The following is a 7,076-nucleotide window of genomic DNA, read 5'->3' as shown; positions in this document are numbered from 1 at the left end:
ACAGATGAGAAATTATACTATTAAAACTAGGTCGGGACAAAGGAGGCACAGTTGACTGGTTACCTATTTTCTTTTGTAACTTCCAAATGATATTTTTTTATTTCCTCAACAAGGTTTTTGTGTAAAGACTTTCAAATTGTATTAAAACATGTTGTTAATTTAGGAAGAACTCAAGTTTCTGTGCTTAAAGTACTAAATATAGTCCAGAAGCCATATTGCAACAAGGGAACATGTCAGTTACTGGGGACTTTTCAGACTAGGTATACTGCCTCCACCCCACTCCTGCCAAACACACACAGACCTCACATAGTGAAGATCTTTCTATGCCTCTCATTTGCTGTTAAAACCACTATAGACTAAGCCATTGCTTCTGATGGAAGTGGATCAAATTTCTGTGGTGTGTTGAGAATCATTTCTGTATTAACTGAGACTGAAAAACAACTTTACATTAACTAAGAGTTTAACCATGTAATCATTCAACAAAGACTGTAAGCAGGACAGTGACCTACATTTTTCCTTTAGGAAGAATACCCTAATGTCGTCAGCGGCGGCAGCCGTCCGTCTCGAGAGACGATGGTGTAGCTTCTTAAGAGTCTATCTGCACCGCCGAGAATGGCTGTGCAGTCCGACTCGGGAGTGACACGGTATCTGTCTCCTCCCGTGTTGAATCGACATCTTGCGATGACGCTGGAGTGTCCTCCCCAGTGAAGCTGAAGCTACAGAGCCTGGGCAGGGTGATATGGAGGGTCTGCTGTTGCCCATGCAGCAGACCCCCCCTCTTCGCAGCTGAAGGGTCCAAGGGAAAGACGGAGTCAATACAGCTTGGCTTCAGGTGCGCTGCAGGAGTTGCCGGTGTTGACTACAACGTCAAACCGCCTTAGGGACTCCGGCTCCGGATTTTCTGTCGGGGTTTACTCCCTTAGCCTTTCCCCTGAAGAGGTATGCCGCAAGGCAGCGGAGGTTTTTTGGAGTCAGAGTTTTCCTTCTCTGATGTGCCCTGACTGGAAGATCGAACCCTAATGACAACGTGCAAAACGTATGAGAGGAGGGTGCGTCTAGAGTCATGGAAATAAGTTAATATTTCAACTAGTTTGTGTTTACTTCTCAAAAACATTCAAGTGAGCATTAAATAACCAGAATTCTGTGGCTAACCACTGATTACTCTGTAAATTATGTAGTTAAAACAGAGAGTCTTAATTGTTATACTTAATAATTGCACTATTTATAATCTGATTTGTTTACTATCTAAGGTTTAACACTCAGAGAATTGATTAAATTGGGTAACTCTTCTCTTGGATGAAAGCAATAACCTTCAGTGGAATGCTAACTACCTCTGAGAACTGTGTTTAACTCAGACTTTCATTGCCATAGGCAGCAGTGATTGATTTTAGGCTGGGTGAATGGGTTCTGAATACATGTGCCCACAGGGAGAATGTCATTTTAATAAGATGGCTTCCATAAGCCACATCCCACTTAAAACAGAAAGTTTTCCCTTTGTCTACATAAGCAAAACTTGAAGGAGCTCTGTTTGCTTTTAAGTTCGCAGTAAACAGCTATGAAGTAATGTAATACCAAGTCACTAGTCTGCTAGGTATCTCTTTGCCTGTTCAACAATTTTATTTTTTTTAGCTATAGCTTTCCTAGAAAAATACATCCATGTTTGATATTCTCAAAAACCACTAATTAGTGTACCTAAATCTGCCCGCATTGATCATTTAGTGGTTGTGCTCTTGCTTTTATGACCCATTATTTTGGTCTGCTACCACTATACCACATCTTTAAAAAGTATTCAAATAGTTGGAAATTGTAGAGGGAAAGTAATAAAATAAACAACTTAATCTCAAAGATCCAGGCAAACAATAGGAAGTCTTTTAAAAATATGAAATCATTGATTAATCTAAGCAGTCACAGTCTAAAGAGTCACAGATTCTATCCCATGGAGTATAAGCACTCAGAGTTGCTGAAGACTAGCAACTGAGATGTGGAAAAACTGTTTATATATCTATTTCTACTCATATTTATATGCTATCATTTAAAGTTTCTAATATTGGTGTGTGTTTCCTAACTCATGTAATATATTAATATCATGTGTTATGTTAAAATCTTTATAAATACTAAATGTTTTAACAATGTTAAAATTATAAAGCCAAATTTACTATCCATTGTTCTCACTGTGCAGTATCTAGTTTATAAACCTGCAAAATCCCCAAAGGCAAGGCTATCCTAGACATGGAATGACCTGACCCCATGATCTACAAGCTCCATTTTACTTACTTACTCCTGGAACATATGATCCCCTGGAACCATCTCCCAGACTTCACCTCCAAGAACCAGTGGGCCTCACCAGACCAGCTTGCATTTCCACCATCCTGAGATGACCTGCCTAGATTCCAATATATCTAAGAAGTCACCCTCCACAGAGAGAGAACGTCCATGGGAGGCAGCCCTCAGAGCAAGCCTTTCATTGAGGATCTCATTATGAAGTCACCCAAGTTTTTTTCAGCCCAGTCTGCTGAGCCAACCAACCAGCCAAAATTGAAAACAACTACTAGCTGTATCCCCCATTGCTGACCATTGTGGAGACAGACTAGAAGAAGCACAAGGCATCACAGAGGGAAGCAAAGGAAGAAGAGGAGGAGGAAACTGATGATTCGGGAGAGGAGATGAAAACTGTCAGGAAGTGTCAGAGAGAACTCAGTAGAGTGACTTACAATTTGGGAAAAATAATCTTGAAAGAAGAGGTAGAAAAGTCATTGCCTATCTGGAGGAAAAGTTGCTCCCTGCCTGCCCAGACACACTCTCATACCTCCTTTAACCCAGGACATCTCAGTCCTCTCTGTACCTGCAGCAGGACCACCTTGAGACAATTGCAGTCCACAGATCATTAGGAGTGAAACTGGAAGCCCAGGCCTGTGTATACTGTATCCCTATGAAATGCTGACAGTGACCAATAAGGCGTGAACCAAGTTGCTTCCAGGTGTGGGGAGGGAGCCAAGACATCTGCAGTCCTACCATTATGGGACATGGACTTTCTTCCCCATGATGAGGAGGGCTCGTTCTCTCATCCCAAGGCCTCACTGCACAGGACCAACCCAGTCTGGACTCCAGATCACCCAGAGTTAATGTTTGCACCCTCTCCCATCCCCTCACCCCCACAGAAATGTCCTTAGAAAAGAGTTAGAAGAAATGAACATGGCACTTAGTGTCCAGGCCTGTCAGCTCTCTGGACCAACAAGTGGGTGAGAGGCGGGAACAGTCAGGCAGGCACGGAAGGCTCTGGGACCCTGTGCACATCTCAAGCCCATCTCCTCACCTCACATTTGGCAGCTTCCCTGTACCTGAGCCCCTGCTTCCCTGACTCCAGCAGGAGCAGGCTCTAGTTCAGCCCCCAGTGGGGAAGCCACTATGCCCTGACACTCACCCCTTCATTTACTACTTGAAACTTCCAAGCTTCAAAGCCTCTTGCTCCAGCCCTGTGGCTTCCCCAGACGCCTTGGTTTAGAGTAGAGATGTCATCTATACAAAACTCCAGCCTACCATCAGCCTCCAGGCAAAATCAACTAGAATTTTACTTTCTAGCACCAACCCAGGTCCTTGGCAGAACCCAGGCCTTTAGATTCCCTTGAAGGGGATCAAGAGGCAAGCTACAGGACCCTTCTGAGTGTCTGGGCTTCGGGGTCCTGCCCATACCTGTGCATTCCCCACTACAGTCTAAAGAATGTAATTTGTTTGGATACACCCCCTGCTTTCTTCACCTAATTTGTCCTACCTTATTTACACTCACAGCTTTTCTTCTCTACAAATACATATGTGTATGTAATACATTTATATTTATATTTATATTTTATTTATATTTATATTTATATATAAATAAATTTGGGAGGATTTGTTCCTGTCGGGACCCTGGAATCTCTTTCAATTATATGCGTGATAATGATGAGGAGGGGAACTCTGCTTGGAATTAAAGGTTGCATCAGGTTCCCCCCTCCTACATTTATATATATATATATATATATATATATATATATATATATATTCTATTATTGCCAATATTTAAGTAAAAGTAAAATGAAACAGTGAAAAAGGTGGATTTGAAGTGTGTGTGTACAGAGAGAAAAGGGAGGAAGAGAGAATATCCAAATACATATGATACTCAGATAAGGCAAAATTTATAAAGACAATTTTTTTCTTGCCTTCCGACTGGGACTGAAACTTTGACTCTTTTTGGGTCTTGAGCCTGCTGACCTTCACATTGGAATTATACCATCAGCCTTCTTGGTTCTCCAGCTTGCTTAATTACCCTGCAGATTTTGGGACTTGCCAGCCTCCATAATCATGGGAACCAATTCCTTGATTCCTTGTAATAAATCTCTCTTTCTTTCTACAGATAAGTAGAGAGACAGACAGAGAGAGAGAGAGAGAGAGAGAGGGAGAGAGAGAGAGGCAAAAATGTTAGTAACCAGTTTTTTATTGTACTGAGGCTATTTTATATACACTCACATACACACACGCTATTTTGTTTCTCCGTGGTACCTAAGTAATATGTTGTTATATAAGTCACTGAAGACAACATCTTCATCCTCATATGAGGACTAGGAGATCAGCTCAGGCTTCACATGTTATCAAGTGATGGAAACAATATTTAAAAAAATAAAAATAAAAAAATAAAAACATTATCTCCCTGTATGACATGATGACTTCAAAAATACCTACACATTTTTTAAAATGTTAACCTGAAAAAGGGTATTATTGAGGCAGCAAAATGTTGTTAGTGTCATTAACAACTGCATTTTTAATTTTTTTCCTCGCCAAATAATTTGCTTCTAATTATAAATGTGCACTTTAATAGAGCTACAAGGAGCAGTGTTAAGGAGCTGGCACATTTACCGTTGAGCAGTAACACAAAATCAATGGCAGCTAGTCATACAGGCTTTTTCAATTTCCATTACACATGGTACACAGCCCTTGGTTCAGTGGATAATCCAACTGTAAACAGTGACTCACTGTTAACAACTCTAGGAAATAGGATTAGCAACTTCTAATTTCCAAGTAAACCTATTTCATTTTTTGTCCTGCAAATAAAAACAATGTGTTCAGAGGTTTAGCTTTTAGGCTTTCAGAGCTCCCCAGAAACAAAAATGTTGGAAACAAATTTTTATTGTACTGATGCCATTAATGGAAACCATTGAATATATGTTCCTAATATTTTTAACAGTTTTGTACTGGGGTGCGGGGGGTGGGGGTGGGGGACCAAAACCCAAAATGGTAATAGATTTCAGTTCAATTAAACAAAACTTAAAATTTGAATTAAAAAAAAGCAATTAAACTTCTGGAAACTCAAAATCTTAGCAGTGTCCTCTACTCAATGTGATCAGGAGATAAATAAAAAGTTTATGTATTATTAGAAAGCTTTGTTACCATTACAGAAGTTTTAGGTGAGATTTTAGGAATCTGGTTCATCTTGGGACAGAGTTAAATTGAATCAATGATCTTGTAATTTCTGTGAATTATTTACCATTCTAAAACCTATTTTCCTCTGTCTTATATGAAAATTTATTTCATAGACATTGCCTCAGTTGAAACCGATACCTCTACACCGAGTTACAGACTCTTTTCTGCTCCCTGTTCCAAAGCACAGAGGATGTTGGCTTTTATTCTGCTTTTAAAACACAAAAGTGTCACTGTATTAGGCCATAGGGCCTCAACCAATGATACTCATGCCGGGCTTGTTTAAAATGTCCATTCTTGAACCCTATACCCAGAGATTTCTCTAACTGGTCTGGGCTAGAAACTGCTAATCTGTGTTTTTTAAGTGCTCCAGATATTTAGAATACAGCTATAGTGAGAAACATTGGCCTGGATTAATAAAGTGAGGAATACACCAAAAGGAAGCCTGAAGCTATGTAACTGGGATTTAGAACCATAATATTTGTTGTCCAAGTTGATAGCAAAAACAAACAAACAAACAAACAAAAAACTACTGAGTCCATATAACAAATAAAATCAATCAAGAGACAGAATAAAGTTAGTAGCTAGGAAAGTCAATATTGCATACTGGACAAATTTTGTAGAACAGTTTTTATGTCATGATCATTAGCAGAAGTATATTGAAGAGGTAACTTGATTGAGCCATTCCAGGCAGAAAAAACTTTGAATAAATGTCTTCCTAGCTCCTTCTGTGGAAAACTTGACTCCCTGTCCAAAGAAATTATACAATTTTGACATTCCAAGTCACCTATTTCCATTGAACTCATTAATGGTCAACAAACCTGCTCACATCATTCTAATGTGGGCACATAACTATCTAACAGGAAATTGGAGAAGGTTTGTGTTATTTATAAGTTTATGTAGAAAGCGGTTAAAAATCATAGTTTCATGTCAATGGATCAACCAATCCCACTCATCTTATAAACTTGTGAAGTATTTTTATAAATATGTACTCTTGTTGTATTTTGGAAGCCACTAGACTTAACTTATTTATCAATCTGTTATTCTGTATTAGCTATATCTGGTAGGCTCTAGGCATTCAGAAAAAGTTATATTCCTTGTCATCAAAGATCTCACATTCTCATAAACTAGATAGAAAGTTACTCAACAATTAAAAATACTTAAGATGCTGCATAGTTAGTGATATACTGAAAGATAATAACAAGGTGTGAGAAGGTTGGGCACAAAAAAATTCAACATTTGTGGTTGGGAGTGAACTACTGACGACCATCAGAACACCTTTGAGAGGAGATTATATTTGTGGTAATTCTTGAAGCATACAGGGGGAGGCTTAAGTCACCATAGTGCAAAGCCACAGAATACTCCAAGAACATGCATTAAGGAATGGTCCAAATAGGAGCTGTATGTAGGGAATGACATGGGAAAGATAGGATCAGAAATATTTATTCCCCACCTCATTTTTTTTTTACATCCAAGATAGTTTAAGTTCTATCTTGAAAGTAATAAAGAATAACTTGAAGATTTCACACAAGCATGTGAACAATCAGATCCTGAAGAATTAAAAACATAGGTATATATTGAATGACAGACAGAAACATTAATTATAAGACAAAATAATAGAGTTGAAA

General features: G+C 38.9%; 1 pseudogene; it reads left to right on the top strand.

The window, feature by feature from the left end:
- Nucleotides 1–2,193: 2,193 nt before the first annotated feature.
- On the top strand, nucleotides 2,194–3,123 carry LOC150008777 (dematin pseudogene; annotated as a pseudogene).
- Nucleotides 3,124–7,076: the final 3,953 nt, after the last annotated feature.

This window comes from Furipterus horrens, unplaced genomic scaffold, assembly GCF_987537825.1.
Source record: "Furipterus horrens unplaced genomic scaffold, mFurHor1.1.pri manual_scaffold_5, whole genome shotgun sequence".
Lineage (NCBI taxonomy): Eukaryota > Metazoa > Chordata > Mammalia > Chiroptera > Furipteridae > Furipterus > Furipterus horrens.
The sequence above is the reverse complement of the archived record's forward strand: the minus strand, read 5'-3'. Positions and strand labels throughout refer to the sequence as shown.